The sequence below is a fragment of the Macrosteles quadrilineatus genome, unplaced genomic scaffold (assembly GCF_028750875.1).
Source record: "Macrosteles quadrilineatus isolate MER2022 unplaced genomic scaffold, UCM_ALF_1.0 Scaffold_1__1_contigs__length_201487025, whole genome shotgun sequence".
In the NCBI taxonomy this organism is placed as follows: domain Eukaryota; kingdom Metazoa; phylum Arthropoda; class Insecta; order Hemiptera; family Cicadellidae; genus Macrosteles; species Macrosteles quadrilineatus.
In genome coordinates this window covers 182812734-182839939 of record NW_026542594.1, presented here as the reverse complement: position 1 = coordinate 182839939, position 27206 = coordinate 182812734, and the positions used below count along the sequence as shown (strand labels likewise).

Below are 27206 nucleotides of genomic sequence, written 5' to 3'. Positions count from 1 at the left end.
CCTGACATGAATTAGTTTTGCTGGTATAAAAAAATATGAAGCTAAATGAGTCTTGAGCTATAATCTTTTCGAAATAGACAGTCCCCAGTAGGCTACTATGCAAAGTTAGGAATCTGGTTTAATAGTCACAAAAGGTAAAAGTAGTGTAAGGAGTTCCAGAAAAAAAAACTCACCTACTATGGGAAAATAAATAGAAAAATGGGGAAATGCCTTCGTTAGTCGAGCGAATGTTCGAATGCTTCGTCGGAAAAGTGTCTACTTAAATACAATAGGTGTATAGAGAAAATATAAGTGATACAGTAGTTTAAAACCGGTTAATATGGGTCAAAACAAGACTCTGTATATTCCTTACTTACAGTTGGTGTAAAAATGAGCATTAACTTCAGGATTAAGGAACAAATCTGACGATTCCGTTATTTAAAATAGAATAATGTACTGGCTACTAAAAAGGTTTAGAGTGTGATGCCTGTATAGGAACGGATACTTTAAAAAGAAAAGAAAACATATGGGAAAGGATGATACCTTTGAAATGGAAAGGAGTAGCTTACACATGTATTTAGATATTTACATCCTAAAACCATTGGATACAGAAGAAGACCGCCGATCGAAACGGCACACGGAAGATTTCTCAGGTGCCGTTTGACGTCACTAACTGCTGACGTCAGTTGAGGGAACACTATTACCGCAACGATACAGGATTGAGCCATCGGCCGCTGTGGTGTAGTGGCTAGCGTGACGGGTCGATAATCCGAATGAACCGGGTTCAAATCCCGCTGGTAACATTAACTTTTTGTCAACATTTTTTTCATATCAGCAAGTTTGGTTGGTTTGGTTAGGTTATGACAGTTTAATTTTATAATTAAAAATTAAATCAAATGAAATTAAAAAATTATAAAGTTGAATTTTAGGCATTTATAATTTTATTTTATGAACAAAACTATTTTTTAGATTAGTAAACCTTCATTCGATTTTTTCATTATCAGCACATTTGGTTAGTTTGGTTAGGTTATGACAGTTTAATTTAATAATAGAAAAATTATAAAATTGTCTGTTTCTTCAGACGCAGCAGTAGTGACGTCAAACGGCACCTGAAAAATCTTCCGTGTGCCCCACCGGACATCCGATCTATATAGATCAGCTGTGGCAATTTTTTTTACTAAAAACTAATGTAGTTGTGTGAGCCAGTCACAGATTGCTCTAGTCTAGTGTATAAAACTCTATTTTGTGCCTTATTTTTTGTTACTGACGTAGTTACTGGGTCATAACAGTTGCTATAGCTCATTATAAGTCATTCCATTTTAAGTTTGACTTGGTAAAAACCTTCATGTAATCGGCAGAAATCAGTATCTTATATCAGTGCAATCCGTAGGTGGCTCACATTGATTAAAAACCTGGTGAGAACTTTAACATGGGGATGGAATGTCTAAAAACTTAACAGAAAATCAACAGCTGTTTTCTTGTAACGAATTCAAATTCTTCGGGTCTTCGAGGTCTTTTAGTAGTCAAATTGACATTTGACGGGCGTTTTAAAAGCACAGATGGCCAGGTATCTGGATCTACCATCAACTGTATAAAAGCAGAGTTGTACAGACAGGCGAGACAGACAGCCTGACCAGGCGGGCAGGTGGTCTTTGCAAGCAAGGTATCAAGAGTGGGCGTCGAGATTTAGGCCTTAGGCCACCCGTCCACTGTCCCTAGGCCGGAGGCTGAGACATGATTGAAACATACCCCTGGAGAAAATCATCTAATCAGTGAAATAAAAGTGGACGTTAAATAAAAAGTTCGCGTTTCGGCAAAATTAAAAACTTGAAACGTACTCACTGAGATTCTGCAATTTTCACTCACCTAAAACACAAACAAAAAACATTAGTAATACAATTAATGTGAAAGAATCAAAATGTCTAAAAAATATAGTCTACTAGTATAATGAACAAAAATGTAATTACTAAATTACGTTACAAATTAAATTATATACAATATTAGTATTACTTAAACGTATAATGGGGTTTTTCATAAATTCCTGAAGTAAACATGACGTTTTTTCTCTTTCCAATCTCCTTCATCTTTTAAACAATTCAATTCAATTCAATTCAATTATTTAAGATGGGGACGCCACTATGTGCGTATTTTAACCCAAATATGAGTGAAGGATGAGTGTAGGATGAGTGGCGCGATCTTGTAGTCTTGTTAGTGACTAAGGCCGACATGTTCCTTAGACACAGCTGTTCATTAATAGCCCATACAGCTAATGGCAACTAAGGGACCTACAGTTTATAGTGGAATCCGAACCACATTTTTCCTTGTAATTTACGAATTGGTCTAATTATCAGGATAATACTGCGGATAGTCGTAGTACTCACTAGTGCGGACGTTAATCCACACCAGGGAGCATCGCATCCACAGTGCATATCTATAAATATCCACAATTCGTCGTAAATAAACCTTAAACGTCGCCAATTAATTTGGTATAAGACCAGAGAAGAACATTAAAAAGAAATCAATTTAATTCACACTGCAAAAACTATAATTCAAGCAAAAACGACTTGAAAAAGTTATGTTCACTATTGAGCCTTCGAGATTTTTATTAACTGTCAAATAATTTCCGAATTTATGTCGATGAATATGTACACTTGTAGGTACAACAAGAATAACAGGTTCATTCCGTTAGTTTTCTTCATATCTATCATTATAAACAGTCAATAAAACGTATGTCTTTTTGGGGAATCACGTTTCTAATACAGAGACAAAGTTCTCCCTAACCAACAATTTTTTAGGTTAAGGGTGTAGCATAGAGCACAAGGGTCTAGATTTTTTAGGATTTTTTGAGAGGATAGCAGGCTTACCTGAATGGGAAAGAGTCCAAACTGGCACAGGAAACACAAAACTTTACACTATATATACAAAACATTCGAATATTTCACTGTCACTGACAGCATTTTCAACCCAGGAAGAGAGAGTTTTCTAGATGTCCAAAATGGGACTTAATTCTGGCATTTTTTAGAGGGCCATTTTGGACATCTAGAAAACTCCCTCTTCCTGGGTTGAAAATGCTGTCAGTGACAGTGAAATATTCTAATGTTTTTTTGTGTATATAGTGTAAAGTTTTGTGTTTCCTGTGCCAGTTTGGACTCTTTTCCATTCAGGTAAGCCTGCTATCCTCTCAAAAAATCAAAAAAAAAAAACAACAATTTGTTTATGTCGAGATGGTTGACCAAAGATACTTCCAAAGATTAGGGTGATCCTTAACCATCAGATTCAACACTCAATAGTTATTGGTGTTTAATCGGATTTGAACCCTAGCAGGGGTTTCGCTCTAACCACAACACCGTGCCCCCTGTTGTTACGACTACGACCATTCTTGGGTGGTCTGCTACTGTTGTTTTTGAATTCTGACTAGAATGACTTGGGTGACAGCTGTAGCTACTCAAGGGTCCTCTAGTCCTCTAGACCCGCCCTCTATGTGGACAATCTGTAGTCAAGAGCAAAGGAATGTCTCGTAGAGACAACTATGAAAATGTCTAAATGATTCGATGTTGTCAACACTGTCATAACTTTTGCCAAAGTACGATGTTGTGATAGTGTACCGTATTATCATTAAATTAGCCAATTGAATGTGTATATTACGTTTTAAAAAATAGTCAAACTTTAAACTAACTTATTGGGTGTAATCTCTTTAAGTCTTTTTAGAACTACTGTACCATTAAAAACGTATTATGTAATCACCATCAATTTTTGGAAAGCGTCATGTATTGTATCATATTATTGCTCCAAGAAAATCTGGCAAGGATTGCCCTAATGCCACACATTGGTAAACCACACATTGGACTTGAAAATTATACCGTAGGACCTCAATAACTTTAACCTTGATATCTCGAATGTATTTCCAAAATAGTACACACAATTGCTAGTCTAAAAACATTGCTTAAGTGAAATCTTTTGAACTCTATTTACAATAACTTTCAAATTGGTCTATTATGTATTACAATTCATCTTTGCAACACATTGTTGTATCACTGCCTGATAAATAATGTTGCAGTGGTTTCTTTCTCATGATTCTGTTTTCAGAGAACATAAATGGATTTCCAGCGGCTTCAGAAAAGTGTAATGAGAAAAAATTTAAAATCCGGTAAACAACCGCACTTATGTAGACTACGACATCAAATTTTCTACACCAAACACGTGACTGTAAAAATGTGTAACGGAATACGTCCGTAACAAATCCGAACGTGTCTTTAAGCACCCTCGAGATCTTTGATTTATGAAAGTCATCTCCGTGAACATCTTCAGGCAGAACGACAGATCTGTGTAATAAAGCGGTGGTGTTATTAATCAGGACTTTTTAGAGCGGAAAGGGGCTCAAAATGGGCCACGTGTTGGGCTCCGAAGCCCCTGAAGGGGCAAAAAATGTCGCCGTCGCGGTCTCCTCAACTAAACAGCTACCGACAAAAACCACCCACTACTGTTCTATCGTAGTTTAGTTTGCGCGAAAAGATAAAAACATCGTAGTAAGTTAATTTAACAACAAAATACTTCTTCGACGATTCCAAGTAAAATCTTTGACAGTATCCAATAGTCAATGGTAAAATATTGGTTTGCAGTTTGCAAGCCCAGAACCAGCGACCACCAGAACCGACATGAAGATTTATGGTTTAATTTTAGTTAATTATGTATATAATAGATGCAGTATATCGTATGACCTGTGGTGGATTGAGAATTAGTACAGAGATGAGGTTACCTAAGTTGCATAACAGACTTATCGTATTTACTAATCTAACCAATGAGTAAACAGTAAAGGTGGACGAAAAAGTCTTAATTACCGGTAAACGTGTTATCTTACATCTTGAAATCGATGGTGATTTCCGGGATTTGAACCCGGGTAACATAAATGTGGGGCTCAATTCACTAAACCTTCGTCACTATGTTGTAGGTACTGTAAGACCCTTGAAAGTACAGTGATACTATACAATAGTCACACTTTAAATAAGTAAAAGATAGAAAATCGCCACTCCAAAACAACTGTTGGTGCTATGGAGACTACAATACAAGATGTTTCTGATTGCTTGATTGAAAACAACGCAAAGAATTTTCAAGCTACGCTAGCAAAACCCCAAAACCTTTACCAACTTGCCAGCGTTCCAAATTTGGACCTTCACTCGCACCTATGTAACTAATCTAGATAAACACTGTGCCACGTACTACAATTGCGCAACTCCGCAGCAGCAAGTGAAATTCAAATTTCCCTGACATTTAGCGTCGTCGTAATTCACTAAAACGTGATAACCTCTGCACTCTTCGCGCCAAAATACCGCTTATCACTTCGTCTGAGACATTTGGCGGGCTGGAGAACAAACCAAGAAAAGTAATTGGTGTAGGCCTACCCATTAACATCATCCTTTCATTGTGTTATTTCATACTCGGATAATCGGAAAAAATACTTCATCGAACAATCTTAGCACTTCATTGAAATATCAAATCCTGTTGCTTTCTTGGGAGATTACAAACCATGCAAGTCGGTTTAAGAGATCTTTTAAAACTATCAACATTGAGAGTCTTAGGTATATAGTAAAAATAAAGCTTTCCTAAAGAGCTTTAGACTGGGAGTGTTAAATGATTCTTTAAACTTCTAACTCATAGTGCATTTGTAGCACGATTGCAGAAAAAAACATTGTTTCATTGCATCTAAATGTGAGTTTTGGCCCTCTTTGATATACATATTACTACTGTTTAATCACGCAGGGTTCTCTTGAAGTTCTCAAACCTCTCAAAGTTGTTAACAGACATTATCTTGATTGTATTTCAAGCTCAGTAATTACGGCTTTTAGTATAGTTATACAAAATATTCTCCTTGCACGAAGGGCATTTTTTAAAGATCCAAAGGTTAACGGTGTTTATTAACATTATACATAGCATATTTTTGAAGCTATTTTTGATCATCATAACCTAACTTTTCTCCTCCAGAACATTAGAACACTCTTCCCACGCTCTAACCTCTACTGGACCAGTGGACTAGACCAGCCAGGCTCGTTCTACTACATTTCTCCACAATGTTTAACTACCTTCTAATTAGTAGCATAAAACCAGATTTGCGGAAGCTACTCAGGCATGTAGCAGTTTACTACTAGCACCAACTACTGCGCATTAGTGATTTGATTTATAGCAGGTCTACTTTCACTCGTGCGGCGTTGGCAGCCCTGCGCGGTATAAACACCAGTCTTGCGCCGGTTCCAATTTTCTTGTGAATAAATTTGTAATTTATACGAACCCGGTGCCAACCAACTTTTACGTTTTGATGTAGGGTTTCGGAATAAGAAATATATTCAAACGCAATAAACGTATTTTTTTTTTGGAATGTTGGATTTATGTTAATTATTTGAAGAGTTTTAAAATCAAAACATAGCTGGTCTTCCAACCTCAATGAACTATGAGTTCCTAATATTCTCGCGTTTTATTCATGATCGGAACCCAGAAAATTTTTTTACGTATATTCGATACAAAATGTTCAAAAACATACTCCGATCGTCAACGCAAGATGGAAACTATTTATTCTGTGTATTGACACAATTTATTCCATTTTCAACCTTATAAATCGTAAGAAAAAAAACCATTAATTTATCATCCAATGAGCAACTATTTATTAGTTTATAGTCCATGTTCAGTATAATTAATCACCAAAGAGTTGCTGCACAAGACCGCGGCGTTGGTGTGTGGCAACGTCGCACCGGCCGGTCTATCGCCATGTTAGTAACAGTAATAACAAACATAACATAAACATTGCACAGAAGCTCCATTATGAAACAGTGTGACACTGCTTCGGAAGGCCGGGGATGCGGTGTTGCCGCTTTTCCCTCGTCGCAGCCTTGTATTAGAGACCGCGCGTTGATTTCTTCTCTTCATTTTAAGTTTTCAACCTTAAACCAACCTGACTCTGTCTGGTAAATGTATAGTAAGCTACTTTTATCTACAGTTATTTTACCGAACTTTAATTAATCAAACCCAAAAGAATGGACTACGTATATAGTTTTAAAACTGTAAAATTTACCCTACATCTACAATAATGTAGAAACTTGCTACAAGACGTTGGACATCAATTACAAGCTTCAAATTAAGTCTACTTTCAGTTAACATGGTGAACGGAATTAATTTAAGTTAACGTTTACGAATGAACGGGGAAATTCTTCTCTTTGTGAGACTTGTGGTAATATTTCTAATCTAATTGGTTGCGTTATAAAGTAGATTGAATCTAACCAACTACGCGTAGCTACAGCTTTCTATTACCTCTGGTTATATATTGTAGCCCCTCCCTACAACTAGTTTATAGTCCAGTTTAATCTGTTATGAATCTAGACACAGGTTGGATGTAAATTGGATTCGATTCAAAAGAGCCTTGGATCCCGGAACGGGCTTTTGCTGACGTGTCTTTTGCTAGGCTGACTAAGAGAATACTCGAATAACGTTTAGAATGTCCTGTTGAATAGTATAAGGGAATGGATGTGTTATAGAATCATAGTCATTTCAATTAAATTTAAGTCTCCATTATATTGTTCTTGAATTATGAAAAACATATTTTGTACAAATTCTTCTTTAATGTGCATTTGTTTGACGTCTAGAACTTTAGGTTATTATTATTTAACAATACTTAAGCCATATCTTATATATATAGCATCGTAATTTGATTATAAATCAATAAAACCACCAATTTATGATAAATCCATGAGGAAGTATGATTATCCTCACAATTTAAAATCCTTATAAATCAGGGATGCTTTGTGAAAATTACCCTAAAGTAATAGAAATATTTAAATTGATCACAGAATAAATAGCGGACATATACAGTAGAGTGTATCTTCCTTATTCTGTGATTTGATTTAGGCATGTAATCACAAACTAAGAATGTCTAATATCGTAAACGTAACATTCTTCTTAAAGATTTAACATCCTGTAGTTGGAAAATTTTAAGGTATGTTTACAGTAGCCTACTCTTTAATCATGTTGATGTATTTTCCTATTTAGTAGGCTACTTTATTTTCCTAACTTTAAAACTATTACTGCCAAATAACGATATATTAGCAAACAACTCCTAAAAAAATGACAAATTCACTCTAAACAAAAAAACATTTTATGTACATCGGCGCACTAAAAACAACAAAAACAACCGAGTTTTTAACAAACTATATTTAAACATGTGTTTCATACTATTACAGGATAAGAAGTCCACAAACAGTATCTAAACCTCCTCTAATTGCGTTGGTGTGTGGCAACGTCGCACCAACCGATCTGTCATGATAATAAAATTAATAACAAACGTGCAAACATAAACATTGCGCAGACGACCCCATTATTGGTGCAACAGCTGTTTCAGTAGGCCGGTACCGCGACGTTGCCACTTTTGTCTCACCGGCACCGTACACTTGTATTAGAAGAGGCTATGGCCGTACTGTATCCACAATGACCACACATATACTCCAGTGCCTTCCCAATATCACTGTCACAAACCACTATAATTCCCCCGGCGACCACCAGGAGCGCTGCTGGTACAATTAACCGGTCACCAGATAACAAACTGACTCAAAACGGTAACGTAGTAATTATACAGATTTATACGTACAATCGGACCGCCCTATGACCAACTACAGCGACTGGTCAGCTTAGTTGATTCAATCTGGTAAACGACCATAAACGAGATATATATCTGCCTCGATGGCATTTTGATTGGAGGAATTTACGTAGAAATCTTGTCCGATTTAAATACTCGTTATGATTACCGGGTTGATTTAGCGGAATGGAAATGGAACATGTTTCCTGTTAGGTGGACGAATATCAACCAATAAATACTTGATAATAATTAGGAATTGGATATTTAAATATATAAGATGAATGAATTTGACATGTTGTTTTCGTCTTAACGTGCTGTTCTTCATAATTAAATAGAGATCACATTTTAAATGTAATTCGATAAACGTGTGTTTACCACGGAATGAAAAGAAAACCGAACGAACGGAAAATAAGTGTATTTTTTTGTATTCTGTGATTATTTACATACACGATTATCATTCATACATTTCACATATTAACAATGTTATCATTATAGTGTTCCCTTACACAAATCACATTGGCTTTCCTATACATAAAAGGAAAACAAAAAGAGTTTGCGCAAAAGTGTCATAAAAACCAACCAAACCCAATGTCTTAATTTGGTCTTTCAAAGGTAATTATTCAAGACTATCCGAGTGATCATTCCGCAGCCATTTACTCCAGCTAAATTACTCTCGGGAACTTTAATTATCACTTCAGACGCAAACTGTTTATAGATAATGGACCGAACCATAAATTTAATTATACTGTTGGCCGAACTTAATGACGGAGTGTCGCAACCGATAAAAACTCGGGGAACTTTTGGTTTTACTGGGTTTTAACGAGACGCCTTCGCACGGACATTCTTCTAATTAGGGAGACTGGTTAATTATAATTACCGGTCAGCCCACACACGGACACACCACGACACACACATACACAACTGAAACACAGGAGGAATCAATAGCGTCGATCCATCGGCCTCCACACGGATCACTCTACTTCATAGCCATCAAGGAATTCCATAGAAAGGATTGCTTAAGCCTTGACAAAGTAAAATTAAGTAACATGTAATGAAGAAAATTTTTATCAGAGCCAGGGCAGAAATATTTGCAGCTCACCGGCTTCTTTTAAATTGCATTTGTCCATTCTTACTATAGGACTCATAGGCTTGTGCATGGAAGACAGAAGCGTTCTGCTCCTTGTTCTGGGGAGGTATCAAGCAAAGCAAAGGGTGAGGCGATCCAATACAAGAATAAACTATACCTATAGATTCACAAGGACTCAAACCGAAGACATAACTGCCTTCGTTTCGCAGTCCATTACACTACCGACTACACGAGTCACCCACCCCAAGTATCTAACTGACCTACTTCATCAAAAGAAGTGTGAGGCCATTTTCTCTATTACCACCAGAAAAAGTTTTAGCCGACCCTTTCTCACACCTTATGTAAAATACTTGATCTTTGCTCTCATTCTCTTCACGCACTCCAAACATTCAGTGAACCTAAAACTGCACGTGCTGTTATGATTCTCATACTATAAAGCATTGATTTGCCGATGTTAAGCCATGGAGGAAGAAGCGAACGGTTTCCAAAAAGGGTTAGCTGAAATTCTACTGTTTAAACATTAAAACTGTCTGTGATCCCAGGGTATATGTTTTTATAATCAGGGAATACAATCTTTATAAACTTAGGATCATTGAAAATTCTTTAATACCTTACAAAAATACCTCTACAACGGACATGATGAATATTCCATTTCTGGAACGTCAGCATTAACATTAGTAACATCATGAACAGAAGCATGAATTAATTTAGAACTAACGAGAAAATACTTTAGGGGGACTATATAAATGCCTCTGATGATTCTGTCTGTCACATCCTCTGATGGGAGTTATGAAGTGGGAGGATATGGGAGGTGGGAGCAGTAGCGCCGGCAGCGTATATTTGTCTGTCTGTGGCTCACTAACTCAATATAAACCTGTGATTAGCCAGGCGGGCTGTGGTTTACTAATATACGCTGACCGCAGCTCTCCTCCCTCTAGTTCTCTTGCATCTCCTGGACGCTGCCATGGAGACTGGTGAGATCTTGAGACAACAGCTGACGAGTTGACTGATTATACGAGATGAACCAAGTTGACTTATAGCAGATTATATAGCAGATATAGCAGATTATTATAGCAGATAAAACCAAGTTGCGAGGACAAGATTGGACGATTGCAAGATGGCAGGGAAAAGAACTGAAAGTCACGGGTTAGCAGATGAGAATTGATTAGACGTTAACTGGAGAATAAAAACGGAAAATGTGCCCGGGAACAAATTCTGTCAGCCAAAATGTGTTCAGTATTGGTTGAAAATATAAAATTACTTCTAACAGGATATTTACACTAGAAATTAAAAGAAGACATGGTCTTTCTATACTAGAAGGAAGCAGAATATGACTAAATGATTTGACAATCGTAATTTGGCTATAAGCAAGAGCAGAAAACCACAAGTCAACAAAAGACAGGACAAAAAGTTCAAAATCTTAAGTTTCTAAGAAGTAATTTGAGTCTGGTTTCTATAGAAAGCTTCTGACAGAAAAAAAATAAGTTTATTTAACGTGGAAGTTGGATGTTGTTGAAACTAAATCGACATCTATAAATACGTTTTAATGGAGTGTCATTATGTCTTGCTCTCCAAAAGTAACATTTATCAATCTAATGTAGCTGGACATAGATCAGCAATTTCAAAACAAGCAATCGATTAGAAAAGGTAAGCCAAAAAGCATACTCGTGAATATTAAGGCAAACTGAACTGTAAACAAAGATTCCGGATTTTCCTAGTATAACAAATTGCTTTAAAAACCCTAATGCTATGCGTATTATAGTTCATTGTGAAGAGTTACAGGAGGCCCACCCAGTAGTTCCGAAGGATCTGCTTCTATCCCTACACGTCTTTGGGGATGATGTCTACTTTCAAGTTAAAAGTGTCGAATCGTGAAGATCCTCAACAACAAAATGTTTTAACAACATACAAAAATCAAAACCCCATCAACAACATCCTCTATCCTTTCATCACCCCCGCCACGAGTCTACCCATTGACGCACGACAGGCGCGGGGGCGGATGCCGTCAATGAAAAGTAAATGAAACGCTTCCTGGGTCTGGGCGCCTGCCTGTGCATACAGCCAGGGGCTTATCACCACAGCCGTCTGTTATCAGGAGTCAATACAGACTGAGGAGTGCCACAAGGGGGCGATTTTGGTCCGACACTTTTTATGCCAACGTAGGTTTGCAATGACTTCAGGGAAGAGGACTATGACGTATGATCTGGACATTCAACTGAGCAGTTTGTTGACAATTCTAAAATGTCAAATCTTGATATAACCAAGGCGCAATTTAAAGAAGGAAGCTTTTTGGTTATGACTGAAATGTAGAATTCCATTTCCTAGAACTAGATAGCTTTCGGTTTCAACATTCTGCTAAATTTGCAAGTTTTAAGATCGTAAATATTAGTGTTAATTTGGTGCACAATCTATTCAAAGGAGGGTTAAAAATAAGCTTTTGCTCTTTCCATATTTTCATCCAAATCTTGATTTAGGCGAGGACTCTTACAATAGTGTACTAATCTCCTAATAGAGAAGCTAATGACTCTTATCATCCTAATTTCTTTGCTATAGCAGTTAATCCTGTATGCTGAACTTCCAGCTACGAACAAACTTAGTATATTCTCGATAATCTATGGCAGACCCGCTTCAAGTTTGATTTCATTTCAACTGTTCCACGATAACGATTACCCCAAACGATACCTCAAAAGATTTAAACCAATTCAAATCTCCAGATAGCACATAGATCCTCGAAAACGTTCACGACAGATCATACTCTCTCCAAAACACACTGGCATCGATCAACAATATTTACTGAAGCAGCCAACTTCAGCTTTCCGCAACATTAAACCGGCTGACGCAGCGACGGACAACGGACAACGGACTCCCACAAGGGAGCAGTCTATGCCCCACGCTCTTTACGCTCCAGGCAGCCGAGATGCAAGTCCACTAATCGCATAAGCGGCCCCGTTTATTAGAACATGCGATCCGGCAGTAAAGCAACCGGCCCGTCATGAGCGCTTCCGGCCCGGAGCGGAGCAGTTTAGCAAATTGCACACTCCGTACAAATTACTCCTCCGGGCACCTGGACGATTAGCGATCATCGCTTTTGCTTATTTCATTAACTTTTTGTTCTGAAATGGATTGCATCGCGAACAAGTCTCGGTTTGAAAATCGTAGATTCCAATCGATAGGATTTTCAGTAAAATTTTATCAATTTTCTCCACATTTGACATTTTTTGTTGTACAGCTTCCACTGTGGAGTGTAGTAGAAATGTAGAGCACCTATTTGATCAAAAGAAGTATCAAATGTATCATTGTGGGTGGTAAAATTTTGTTTGGTATACATTGAGAAGTGGCTGAAGATTGTTTTCTTTCGTGAGATCTAGCCAAAGCTTTACGTGGACCTTAAAATCTGCAGCAATGAACTGAAATTGTGTATAAAGTGAATACAGTACTTAACATTCCTAAATGTATACAATTCAACTCAAGGAATACAGAATATACAAAATCTAGATGATCATCTTTGAAAAATAAAGTTACAAACTAGCAAACTTAAAACTGGTGCTAAACTGGTGCATGGGCCACGTTAGTGGTATGAGCATTACGGGATCTTGAGAAATCATAGTTAGCCTACTGTACTACCTTCAGGCAAATTAATCTTTTGATCATCATGCTGACCGGCCATATAAATTATTGTGTTTGGGTAACTGAATTTATTCCTTGACTTTGTTTCGTGCGTTTGAAGGGACTTGACCTGGTCTCCATCGGCACTCCCGTTTTCTAACACTGTAATACGAACTATCGACCGACTTTTGCCAAATACATGATAACTATACTCATCTTGGACTTCTTTAGGACATCAAGACTTTCTTCGCCAGTCTTCTATCTGCTTTGTAAGAGTCAAGGTTCCAAACACGACGAACTGTCACTTACAATCTTTCGCTAAATAGATCCTGACCGCAGCGAATGCCACCCCTTGTTAGCAGTGGCTTCACATCATGAATCAGTCTGGAAGTCTTGTATTCTATTATTGAGCTCAATCGATCTCGATGACTCTGTATTTTCAACCTCGTTGTCGTCCATGTCTAATTGGACCCTTACATCAAGCGTTCTTTGTGATAGAGATCAAATGAGGGTCGGAAATTGTGGTTGGGCCTCTTTGATGAGCGTTGATGGGTACGTGTCGTAACACTTCGGCCCAAGTAACACTTCGGCCCAGTAACATTTCGGCCCGAAACCCTCAGATGTGGCCTACGGTCCAACTCTCTACCTGCCCACTGGTAACACTTCGTCCCAACAAAATATTTGACAGGTTAGGTAGGGTCGGGGCGCCCTTACTGCGCCAGAGGGTCTAGGTAGAAGGCCCGCACTGCGCCAGCACTTAAATCTACCCTCTAAAATCAGAACTGTACTGCGCCAGAGCGGTGTTTTCTTTGTAATAATAGTTCTGAGAGAAACTGTCGTAATAATGAGTTATTCAGTGTGATACCGTATACCTAAATTCAGTGTGTTAATCAAATCAAACTTATTTATCCACTTATTTATAAACACTCTGTGACTTATCTATTCTATATATAATTCAGTTTTAAAAATCTTTGTACAACTAAATCTAGAGTTCTACTGGACCGATTTTATTAATTAATGGGTCGTTGGAAAGCTTAGGTCGTGTAGATTTGCAAATAATTATGAAAGTTTGTTTTTATTATGATTTATGGTGAAAGATTTCAAAAAAACATGTTTTCCATAAGAAATACATTGGAAACGGTGTTTTTCACACTTTTTATTTGGGTGCGACTTTTAGCTGCCTTTTTTAGTGTTTCCAAGAAGTGTATGGTATCAATTTGTAGGAAATTTTATTCTCTTTCAGAATATCACCTTCCACTTTGGTCGATTTCCTCACCATTTAAAAGTTATTTGCAAAAAAGCTAAGCAACCTCCGAATTTATAATAATGAGAAAATATTGAGTTTGGGATATTTTTGTTAAACTTTGTACAACTAAATCTAGACTTCTACCGGACCGATTTTGTTAATTAATGAGTCATTGGAAAGCCTTACTCATGCAGATTTGCAAATAATTATGAAAGTTTGATTTTATTTAATATTTGTGGTAGAAAAATAAAAATAACAAAAATACATTAAAAACTGTTTTTTTCAGGTTTTTATTTTCAAGTTTATATTTGTAGTCAGCTTTTGGCTGCCTTTATTAAATAATTTCAAGAAATACACACAAGGTATTTGTAGGAAATGTTATCTTCTTTCAGAATATCACGTGCATTTTCTACGATTTACTCACCATTTAAAAGTTATTGTCAAATTAGATAAGTGACCTCCAAATTTTTAGTTGTTAAAAATACTGAATTAGGGATATTTTTGTTAAACTTTGTACAACTAAATCTAGACTTCTACTGGACCGATTTTGTTAACTAATGTATCGTTTGAAAGCCTAATTTGTGTAGATTTGCAAATAATTATGAAAGTTTGATTTTATTAAATATTTGTGGTGAATAAAGAATAAAAAGCAAAAATACACTAAAAACTGATTTTTTTTATAGTTAATATTTTAAAATTTCAATTTATAGTTAACTTTAGGTTGCCTTTTTTGAATATTTTCAAAAAACGCCTAAGAGTACTTTGTAGCAAATTTTATTCTCTTTCAGAATATCACCTTCCACTTTGGTCGATTTCCTCACCGTTTAAGAGTTATTTGCAAAAAAGCTTAGCAACCTCCTAATTTATTGTGGTGAGAGAATATTGAATTGGAGAGATTTTTGTTAACTTTCTACAACTAAATCTACAGTTCTACTGGACCGATTTTATTAATTAATAGGTCAATAAAATCTGTGTAGATTTCCAAATAATTAGTAAAGTTTGAGTTTTATTTATTTATGGTAGTAATACGTTTGCCGGTATGAATAATCTAAAAAGAATTATGGTAGTAATAATGGGTTAGCCAGTATGCATCATCTGATCATATGGAACACCTATAGATTAACCTATGGATGGTTCTATAGTTTAACAGCTGATTGTTTTATTGTTATTTCCTTGATTTTTCTTTGTTTACATTTAGTTGTTTACTATTTGAATTGGTGGTTGAGGTCCGTAAAGTGTGTTTCTAAAGTGATGTTTTTAATCTGTACCATTAATAAGTATTGGTAAGTTAAGAGATGTATGGATTTCATAACCAAAAATAATTATTTTAAACTGTCAATTATAAATTATTCAAATTTAATTTATAATTTACAGTTTAAAATAGTATTTAATATTCGTTATTTTGAAATGTTAATTATAAACTCAATATTTTACATTAGTTTAAAAATGAATAACTTTACTCTTCACTACATGGTTGGTGATGGAAACTGTTTCTTTAGAAGTGTCTCATTTTTATGCCATAAGTCTCAATCCAGATACAGTGATATACGATCCACGGTAGTTGATGAAGTCGTCAATAACTGGGACTACTATTGTCCTTTGATCGTAGGGGATAAGACATAAAAAAGTGTTTATCAAGCAATCAAAAGGATGGAGAACCAGAAAATGAAAAAGAAACAGAACAAGATAGTCTGACCAACACTTCACTCAGAGATGATGCAACTTCCTCAACCTCCTTAATTTGTGTATTGGGAATGCCAATACACAAATTAAATTTAAAAATTGGAGCTGTAATAATGTTGCTACGAAATCTTAACACAAAACGGGGGTTATGTAATGGCACACGATTAATTGTTAAAGAACTCAAGCCCAATTAAATAATTGCAGAGGTTTTAACTGGATCAGCAGCACGTGAAATTGTATTCATTCCAAGGATTGACTTAGCACAGACGGACACAGATTTAGCATTTGTTTTAAAAAGACGGCAATTTCCTTTAAAATTAGCGTTTGCTATTACAATAAACATAGCGCAAGGCCAGACATTGGATAAAGTTGGGATATACCTTCCAGCAACAGTATTCAGCCATGGACAATTAATTGTATGTTGCAATATCAAGGGTTAAAAGGTTTGAAGACATAAAAACTAAAATTATCCCTGCCAAAGAACAAGGAAGATTATTAAAACAATCAAATGAAGTCTTTACAAAGAATGTTGTTTACAAAGAAATACTGTAAATAAAATATTTTTGTAAAATTGTATTTGTTTTTCATTATTTTACTCTTTTAGAAAATCAGTTTATTTTCTAAACAATTTCATTCTTTAAAAAATGTTCAGGTACTTACAAGGGCATATATTATGTACTACTGTACTTTCTAGGGACCGTTGTATTTATTAACTACAACGGGCTCTGTTGCTAGTACAATCATAATACCACAGACAATATAATACTCTAATGTCTGACGGTTTACTCTATTGTCTGTGATAATACCTACTGTATTTTGTGCTAAAACCTATTACTACAATACTCAATCTACTTTATGAAATAAAAACTTGAGTAACAATGCTGATCCAAATATTAATATCTGCTTCTAGTTGTTGGTATATTAAAATATAATTGAATAAAATTTTAATTATGATTTTTGGAGTGAATAATTCTGTCACAATCATAATAGAAATAATAATATGTCGAAATTCAGTTTGTATTTTCTATAAGTATACTATATATAGGCTAACATTAATGGGAAGGCGAATGATATTCCAGAATACATTTAAACATTAAAAAAGTGTATTAGTTCCCAATATACAATTTTCCAAAAAGATTTATAATAAAACAACACTACAAACACACTACAAACTTTCGGTCGAGTTTTCAAACACGGGGCTCTAGCTCTCGTTTAATTTAATTTATGCCGGATAATCGATTAAAAACATTAATAATTATTATTTATTCTTGGGTTAGTAAAGTATGTCCATTGCCTTTAATGCGTTCAACATTTTGGACCGCAAACATATAATCTTTAATATTTATGGATTATCCTGGTCAACCTAAGTGATAAAATTAGTAGTATTCGTCTTAGTACTATAGAATCAATCCAAGTATGTATGATCAAGGTTTAGTATTCAAATAGAAATGGACTAAATAATTTTTCAACGCCTGTTATTTTATGAATTGAACTGTGAGTGGTCTTAATATTTAAATATTACTGTTTTTCTAGTAAAAAAACTTTCATTACTTAATATGCCCTCTGCCATCTCCATAGCCACAGGTATTATGACTAATTATATGCTAAAACAATACCTAGTAAGAAATCAAATTCTATGTACTTGCAGCTTTAAATGAAATAAGAAAAATGGTAATAACAATCTATTATATTATTAAAGTGATACATTCAAATTTTATGTAAACGGTTAAGGTCATTTACCAAATAAAAATATTGGCATATGGCATATCAAAATGAAGCTTAGAGTGTGTAGATTTGCCGAAAAGTATTGATATGGACGAACTTCCTAAGGTCTCTGCCCCACAGGCTGATTTCCAAAGGGTTACGCCTTGCATGTTTTGGAAGTTGACGTTATTCGATTAATTCAGTGAACAACAGCTGGTCAATGCAATTGACAATATGGTTTGTTTGTTTAAATTTTTGTTTACTTATTTTATTATTTACTTTTATGTAAAAGAGGTGCGGTGAATGGGCAGTGAAGCTATTTCTAGCTGTTTGATACAAGTGAGTGATTAAAGGTGTTCGAAATACGATGAATATGAGATTAACAAACCATCTATGTTGTTCGTTCCAAGAGGTTGTCACCGATCTTTAACAGGTCGCCATTTCATTGAAAAGTATTAAAGTAAAGTATTATAGACGTCGTGAAAGAGAGCGGCGAGTTCAGGTACAACCGTACCCACACCCACCTCGGCCACCTTAGGACGTAAGGTATGAAGGTTCCACTGCTTTTAACATCAATATATATAAAAAAAAACATGAAATATAAAGTCAAAGTTTATTAAATTAATTTAATCGTGGCTTCTGATAAACACCCGTGAATTCGCGGGTAGAACCTCTTGTTACATATTATATGCCACCAATTTTTCATAACTTTTGTTAATCTCTGCAGCAACTATTTCATTTCAACATAACAAACCATACCGCAAAATTAATGTAAATGTCCCTGACTTTAAACTAATTTCAACAATTTTTCCTGACTAAAGAGCATTAAAAAAATTTTCTTAACTTTGTATGTATATGGAGACTTTAAATAAATAACTAAAAAAACTAACAAAGAGCTCGGCAAGTATAAAGAAAATACAATAAGTTGTTATTTGGACATCTCCACCGTTCCTCTAGGGTGATCTTTGACGTAACTATATAAGTTTTCAACTATATAACTTAACAAAGTTTTTCCCCGTTCACTCAAAATTTTCTTCATGATTAAAAACTAAACACTTTAATTCAAATAAATAAATAGAACGCTAACAAAACGAAACTCAACAACTAAAAACACATTGAAACAAAATAACAACTACAACTCCTCACGTTGACAACTAACGAACAACTGAAATTATTTCAGGAGGGGGATCAAATACGACAATATAAAAATATGTGACCAATAATAAGTGGGGAAAACAAAGTTGAAAATATGAATTCCAAATAACGAAAGCTGTGATGTTTGTACATTCGCAATACCAATGGTGCGTAAGGGTGTGTGGTTTGTTTACATCCCAAATTCCAATGGGTAGATTAACCAGAAGGCGCCCCCTCGCCTACCTGGACTAGTGCTGGCGCAGTACGGGTGTTGCTAGAGAGGGATTATTTAGTCCTGGCGCAGTAAGGGTCTACCCGGTAGGGTTAGGTTAGGTTAGGTTAGGTAAGATTCCACCGATTCTCCGTCATGTGAGGTCAGAGGATGCAAGGGGTGACGGTTGGGCGACATTCCACCAGAGATTGGTTGCACAGTATACAGGTCATGTACCTCTTGCTACCCTGAACTGCGTTCCTCAACCCTTGTCAATTTTTCGTCGGGCCGAAATGTTACTCCATTAGCTTATTTAATGATCTGTAAAAGCGAGTGGGACGAAGTGATACTGTTTTTCTAAGAAATTTGAGTTTGGCCGAGATGGGTAGAGATTAAACGGGGTCGGTTGTTATGGTGAGGAAGTGTTTATTTCGACGAGTGTTCAAAAGTTGAACTTGCTTTCTTTACGAATAATCTGACTATGTGCCAGTATTGATTAGTGACGACTCACGAAGATCGTCGAGCAATATTAGTAGCCATTTTAATACGTGAAATACTCTTAAGACTGTAATTTAATTTCCTCGGACGCCAAGCTCTAGCCCAGGATTTTTTCACATTACTTTAGGCTAGACCTACGGGTTGCGACATAATCACCTTGATACAATCCATTGGTGTTTTGACAGGATTTGAACCCCAGACCTCAGGGACTGAAGTCCAGTCGGCTCTGCTACTAGACCAGCTCCCTCCCCAATAAGACTGTAATAACCAAATTACCTTTACAACGGATATTTATCCAGCAACAACCAAAGGGAAATTGCTCTGCATACTACGAGGTTTCCTTGCCTAATCGGAGGGGCTTTGGACCCCAAAGGGATGGTACCAGAGGACGAAGGGTTTTGGAACGTTTGGTGTACTTATACTTCTCAAACTGGATCAAAAGAATTTTGTTTGGATGATGAGTTGTGACAAAGTTAGGTTAGGTTAGAGTAGACATAGTATAGGTTAATCCTTGATCCAGTTAGTTTATAGGTCACGAGGCTGGCAGGAGGCTAGTGTGAGACGCGAAGGACACGTATGACTTGTCGGAAGACAGGATCGGCGGAGAATCACGATTGTGACGCGGCGATCTCGCGGAAGTCGCTCGGCCCGGGAGTTCTCACGTTCAGTAACGGACCGAGTCATCCGCTACCGCTAGGACGCCGTCGGAGGATGCGGGATGGAAGTTCGCGGGAAACTGTGCAAATCCTGAACAAGGCCAAACTCAGGGCACTTGAAGATTTGTATTAGCTCTTCTTTAAGTTTTATCTGGTGGATTATTTCAAATAGAAAAAAATGCAAATTGGTGTTAGTTGGAATAAGGCAATTCTCAGCAGAAAGTGACAGGGGGTCTTCTGCAGAACCATTAGTTAGGTAGCTGTGTGATGCTCGTTTGCCAATCAAAAGGTCATTGGTTCGATCCTGAGAAAAGTCACTAGCTTCTCGAGCTGTCCTTTGTCATTGGGCTTTTAAATTAATTTTCCTGGCTAAGAAACAGCTAGTAGTGTCAGGTAGTCGGCTATACCTGAATTGCGTCAATTACTCCAGGGAGCCACCCGATAAGTTTATTAACTGCGCCAAGTGGCGGCCCTCTTTGACTGTATAATTGAGTAGGTTAGATCAGGTTATGTTAGATTAGGTTAAGTTAGGTTAGGTTAAGTTAGGTTAGGTTAAGTTAGGTTAGGTTAAGTTAGGTTAGGTTAAGTTAGGTTAGGTTAAGTTATGTTAGCTTAGGTTATGATAGGTTAGGATGACATGTAAACAAGGTTATACAGTAGACTCTTGATAATTTGAAATTGGTGGGCCAAGCATATAAATTTGAATTATCAAGAGTTTTGAATTATCAAGAGTTCGATTTATCGGGAGAAAAATAAACCATTCGAATTACAGAGAGTTCATTTGTTTAATACATACAAAGGTACAGCACGTTACAATAAAACATCATACCGTATTTTAGTACACTTTTAACCAATCAACGGCTTATTTTTCAGTTACTGTAGTTGCAAAGAAATCTGTTATTTAGCGCTATATTTTTCGCCAATAGCTGAACTATCAGCTGTCGACAACTACGTTTGTGCTCAAGGAGATGTCGCGCAATCTAGAGATCGGATTGCCAACTTAGAAAAACAAGTCAGCGAACTAACTCTGACTACTGCTCTAACTAAACAAACAAACATCAAAACGTCCAACACTACTGTCGGGGAAAAAAGTTTGGAGCTCTACAGAATAGTAACGAAACTAACTTAGAAAAACACGTACTGTAGTATATATAAATTTTTGTTGTTTTATTCTATGTATTCCTGTGAAAACAACAATTTTTAGCTCGTTTAGGAAATTTTTTATGGCGGTCGGAAGCTAAAAACTCCCTGTTTTTAGAGTATCAAAACCCATCTTATGACTTTGAAAATTCGCACAATGTAAACTAAACGTCAGAACTTTATCAAACTTCAATACAATATAGATACATATATAATGAACTAATTTGTGAAGTTTCAGAATTTTCACTCTACCCAAAAAGTTTTTGTTGTAACTTTGGTAAATTAACTTTTTCTCAAAAACGGCAAACGCTAGGAAAAAATTGAAAAGCTTGTTTTGAAGGGGATTGGTTTTGTATTTGAAATATTGATAATGCTCAACCAAGTTGTGACGCATGTTATTTATATAAATTAACAAAAAACTGGATGATCTCGCGCCTGCAAGGGGTGCAAACGCCATCGCCCGCGCAGGAATCCAGTGCAGTGTTGCCACGATGGACCTTGACCGAGCGTAAAGGCGGTGACACACTATCGATCTTTTCCCCGATCAAGACCCCGAACCGAGCAGGGAGAAGGGAGAAGGGAGATAAATATCAGCAAAATTTTACTCCGAACATTTCCCCGAACACGACCAAGACCAGACGAATTCTACCGAGCGCGGCAAAAGGAAGTTTGGAAAGAGATAGAGAGTGTGTGCGAGTGAGAGCGCGGAACTATCAATGCTAGCGCAGGCGGCCGCTCGGTGCGGCGCTCGCGACGATGTACGGGGCAAAAATGTACCGTGACACACTATCGTACATCGGACCGTACATCGGACCGTACATCGGACCGATCTTTTCTTTGATCTTTCGCCAAAAAACCGCCTCCAGAGCGCTCGTCTCCCTGCTCGGCCTGATGTCTTGTTCGGCGTCTTGATCGGTGTACGGACCCGTGACACACTATCGAACATCCTCCCTTCGACCTCCCTTCTCCCTTCTCCCTGCTCGGTTCGGGGTCTTGTTCGGGGAAAAGATCGATAGTGTGTCACCGTCTTTAAGGTGATTCCCGCAGTGTGTGTCACTGACGACTAACTCACAGGAAATATCATGTTTGGCATTCTTTCAAAGGGTCCAAAGTTTTACCATCCCAAATATGTCATCAGTAATCCACCTCAGTCTGTCTTCAATTTTAGCTAGTAAGTGTCACATCGCTAAAACTGGGTGCTAAATCTAAATTGTCAGATTCGGAATATGCAATGATTGCCAGTGCTATATATTTTTTTTAGAAGTGAGGGAGTGCCGTTGGTGTCCAAAGCCCTCTTTAGAAAAGGTGATAGGAAATGGTTAGTAATTAATAATAATAATAACTGCTGTTTAGTTTTGACTCAACAGTTCGTAGCCCATCGCTGCCCAGTGTCCAGGGGTACAATTTGGCAACACTGTACGGGGTTTGCGCCCAGTCAGAGCCGGTGGCGGTCTGGAAGTGCCGTATTCGGCCTCCGCTTTATCTAAATAAAATGTTAACTTATATAAATAATATGCGTAACAATGTGATCGAGCAGTATCAATATTTCAAGTACAAAACCAATCACCTTCAAAACAAGCTTTTCAATTTCTTTCTAGCGTTCGCCGTTTTTTAGTAAAAGTTAATTTACAAAAGTTACAACAAAAACATTTTTGGGTAGAGTAAAAATTCTGAAACTTCACAAATTAGTTAATTATATATGTATATATGTATGTATGTATATATGTATTGTATTAAAGTTTGATAAAGTTCTGACGTTTAGTTTACATTGTGCGAATTTTCAAAGTCATAAGATTGGTTTTGATACTCTAAAAACAGGGAGTTTTTAGCTTCCGACTGCCATAAAAAATTTCCTAAATGAGCTAAAAATTTTTTGTTTTCACAGGAATACGTAGAATAAAACAACGAAAATTTATATATACTACGTGATTTTGTTAGTTAGTTTGGTTACTATTCTGTAGAGCTCCAAACTCGAGTGTCTAAACTTTTTTCCCCGACAGTAGCCTACCATGGGAATAGGATGTACTGTACTGTATAGTTTCCTGTTATAACAGGAAGAGATCACTTCGAATTATAGTGTGTTTTGCCGACTAAACTTCGAATTACTGCGTGACTTTGATTTATAGAGTGTTTTTTCGACGAAACTTCAAATTACAGCATGACTTCGAATTATAGAGTGTTAACCGACGAAACTTCGAATTACTGAGTTACTTCAAATTATAGAGTGTTTTTCCGACGAAACTTCGAATTACTGCGTGTTACAAATTGACCTGCTCTCTATTTGGACTTTGAAATACCGAGTGTATCAAAATGCATGGTAAAAATTTGAAATATTGAGAGATTCTCTAGGGACTGAGCCTTCATTTTGAATTATCGAAAGTTTTGAATTATCAAGTGTTTGAATTACCAAGAGTGGACTGTATCTTCTGCCGGAAAATGCTTGACTGAATGTGCTCTTCTGCCCCTACAATGCTTGGGCTTGGCGAAACTAAGAAACATTCTTTGGGAACCTTCGAGGGCTTGGCGCAATTAATGCACGACCTAGAAGACTGAAACCCCTCCCAATTTTTCATCAACTACTTTCCACAATCCTTATCCACGATTCCCAGGTAATTGGTCCGTTGCCACAGTCACCGGCATACATTACCCAGTGTTTCCCGGTCGTGACCAAGTTGACCGCAGGTGTTGGACGTTGGACAGGGAGATGTCGCACGACAGACACTGGACAAGCCACGAGAAGAACAGGGAACAGCTTGGAAAGTGGAGTAACATTTCACACGGCACGATCGAGTCCTCGCTTCCACGAGTTCTCAGGATTTCCGATCTTGACATTGGAGTTAATAGATTTACGTTGTTGGGAAATTGAAATTTTTTACAGCTTCGCCTATTTGTACCAGCTATTGTGTTGTGATTTATTCCAATTTTAAAAATAGCCGAAGTTCAATAAGGAAAATTTGTTACGTTTTTAACAAATAGCTGGATAGCAGAACAAAATGTCGCTGGTTTGATCCTGAAAGTCTGTAGCTTTACAATGGTTCGAAACTGGACCCAGCTGATCCTAATCGTTGGGCTTTAAATATAGCTTGAATGACGAAACAGATTAGCTTAGTCAGTAACAAAGCTACACAGATTATATCATTCTACACTCATACTTTACTAATATTTGGCTTAAAATACGCACCTAGGGGGCGGGGCGTCCCCATCTCAATTAAGTATGAATATGAATTTAGCAATTTTTTAAAGCGTACATTGTAAGCTTTGCATACAATAAGTGTCAGTTATTTTAAAACTAAAGTACTAACTTTACTTATGTCAAACTAACAAAATGGATGAAAAAACTAGATTTTGCACAAAAATGATAAATGATTCACGTTATCGATTAAATATAACCTTATCTGTTCAGAACATATATCTGAATAAAGGAAAGAATTACACCTGACTAGCTGTTTTGTACAGTAAAACTAGTCAAGAATTGAAGAAGGTTCCTAAATTAGAAATTGGTAAAAAACTGTTCTTTTAAACCATAAGCCCGTGCTTGACCTTATTAGTAGATATAATACCAGAATATGACCCCACTTTCGGCGTTTTAGAGGCACTTTTAGGGCACTTTTTATAGGGGAAAAATGAGAAAAAAATGGAAGAGCTTTTTTTGGCCACTTTTTTTAAAGACCCAGCTCTCGACCTATACACCCCTATATAAATTTTCTACTTTTGTTAATACTAAAAATCACGTCTGGAAATGGTGAGCTTTTTATGGCCACTTTTTTAAAGACCTGGATCTCGTCCAATACAAGCCTATATAAATGTTCAAACTCCATTAAAATTTCAAATCCACATCCATTCCCATGTATATTTTCAAAATCATGTGAGGTTTGTGCGCGAACTCGGGCATGCTCCCGGCTCATGATGTGCTCCCTTGGACATCCTTAGTGGAAATCCATGAGTTCTGGCTACTTGGGAACCCAAGCCATTTGACATACAACGAATCACCCTTTCTCCTAATTACCTTCTCTACCAAATACATGTCCTTATACTTGGTCTTTAACAACTCCTCTGTATAGAAGCCTCCCCTGATTATATTGCCATTTTCATCTTTCAAGATATAAGTCACAGGCTTTGTATTCTTAACTTCTGCTATTGTAAATAGTTCCCCTGTCCAATTTGGAGTATAACCTTTACTAAAAACATGTTTATACTTGGAAATCCTTACGCTATCACCTACCTTATATCTTGGCTTTTTAACTTGCACTACTTTAGAAGTCAACCTCTCATGCACATATTTACTATTCTTAACATTCACTTGGTTAGGCTTCATTCCTATAGATCTATGCACTTTATTATTATATTTTCGAATTAACTTTGGAAGTAAATCCAACCATTTATAACTCCCCTGAGCACTAAATTCTCTATATAACCAATTCTTTAAAGTTCTCTGAAACCTCTCCACAATTGCAGCCTTAGTTGTAGAAAATGTGTGATAGTGATTAATATTTAATTTTTTCATTAGTTTGCTAAAATATTGATTAAAAAATTCTTTTCCATTGTCAGATTGAATGTTTTTAACCCCCTTTGGTAGAATGGTTTTAATGGCTTCTGTAACCACTAACCCTGTCTTATTCTTTAGTGGAGCAGCATAAGCTTTTTTAGAAAATGTATCTATTAAAGTTAAAATATATTTATTGCCAGAATTTTCTCTAGCATAGTTTTGCATATCAACTAAATCTATTTGTATGGTTTCGTTTATACCCAATACTTTAAAAGACCTTCTAATGAAATTCTTTCTTGCAGGCTTATGAAGCTCGTATGCAATTTCATTCATTTTTTATAACATCATCCTTTCCTGTAACTCTAAATACATCACCATTAGCCCCAATCAATAGATTATCTTCCATTCTTTTAAATACATAGTTTTCTGGTATATATGGTCTATTATCTATATACTTAAATCCACTCAAAGATGTGGGGTCAGCAACTAATAAATCAGGATTATATTCCATCAAATTAAAATTTTTTTCTCCATATACAAATTTTGATCCATCGTAATGCATAGATTGTGACATTAGACAAATATCATCCAAATGTTCCCCCTCTGGTAGATTTCTTATAAATTGTTTTTTGGCATCCCAACATTTTTCTTTTTTATCAAAAGTTATAGTCTGTTCTTTTATAACACAGTCAGTGTCATCAATGGCAGGTTTAACACGTACTAACCTTTTACTATTAAAACTCCAATAGCCTGCTTCCATTTTTGGAACTTGTGAAACATTCACAGCATCTTTACTATCTGTACCTTCCATCAAATTACTAATTTTCTGTTTCTTTGCATTCCAAACACCATTCTCTGATTCTAAAAATTCATAATTATTATCGTCTTGTACAAATTTACCATCTTCTTTTCGTATTAAAGTCTGTTGTAAAGTGGGCACATCATCTAAACTTTCGCCCTTTTCTACATTAGTAATTTTCCGTTTCTTAGCATTCCAAATACCATTCTCTGATTCTAAAAATTCATAATTATTATTGTCTTGTACAAATGTACCACCATCTGTTCGTATTAAAGTCTGTTGTAAAGTGGGCACATCATCTAAACTTTCACCCTTTTCCACATTAGTAATTTTCTGTTTTTTAGCATTCCAATTTTTATTCTT

The 27206-nt window shown here is 36.4% G+C and overlaps 1 protein-coding gene across 1 annotated transcript in view; it reads right to left on the bottom strand.

The window, feature by feature from the left end:
- Positions 1-27206, bottom strand: part of LOC128991345 (fringe glycosyltransferase) — a 106283-nt gene that overhangs the window by 35594 nt on the left and 43483 nt on the right. The gene's annotated exons all lie outside the window — the stretch shown is intronic.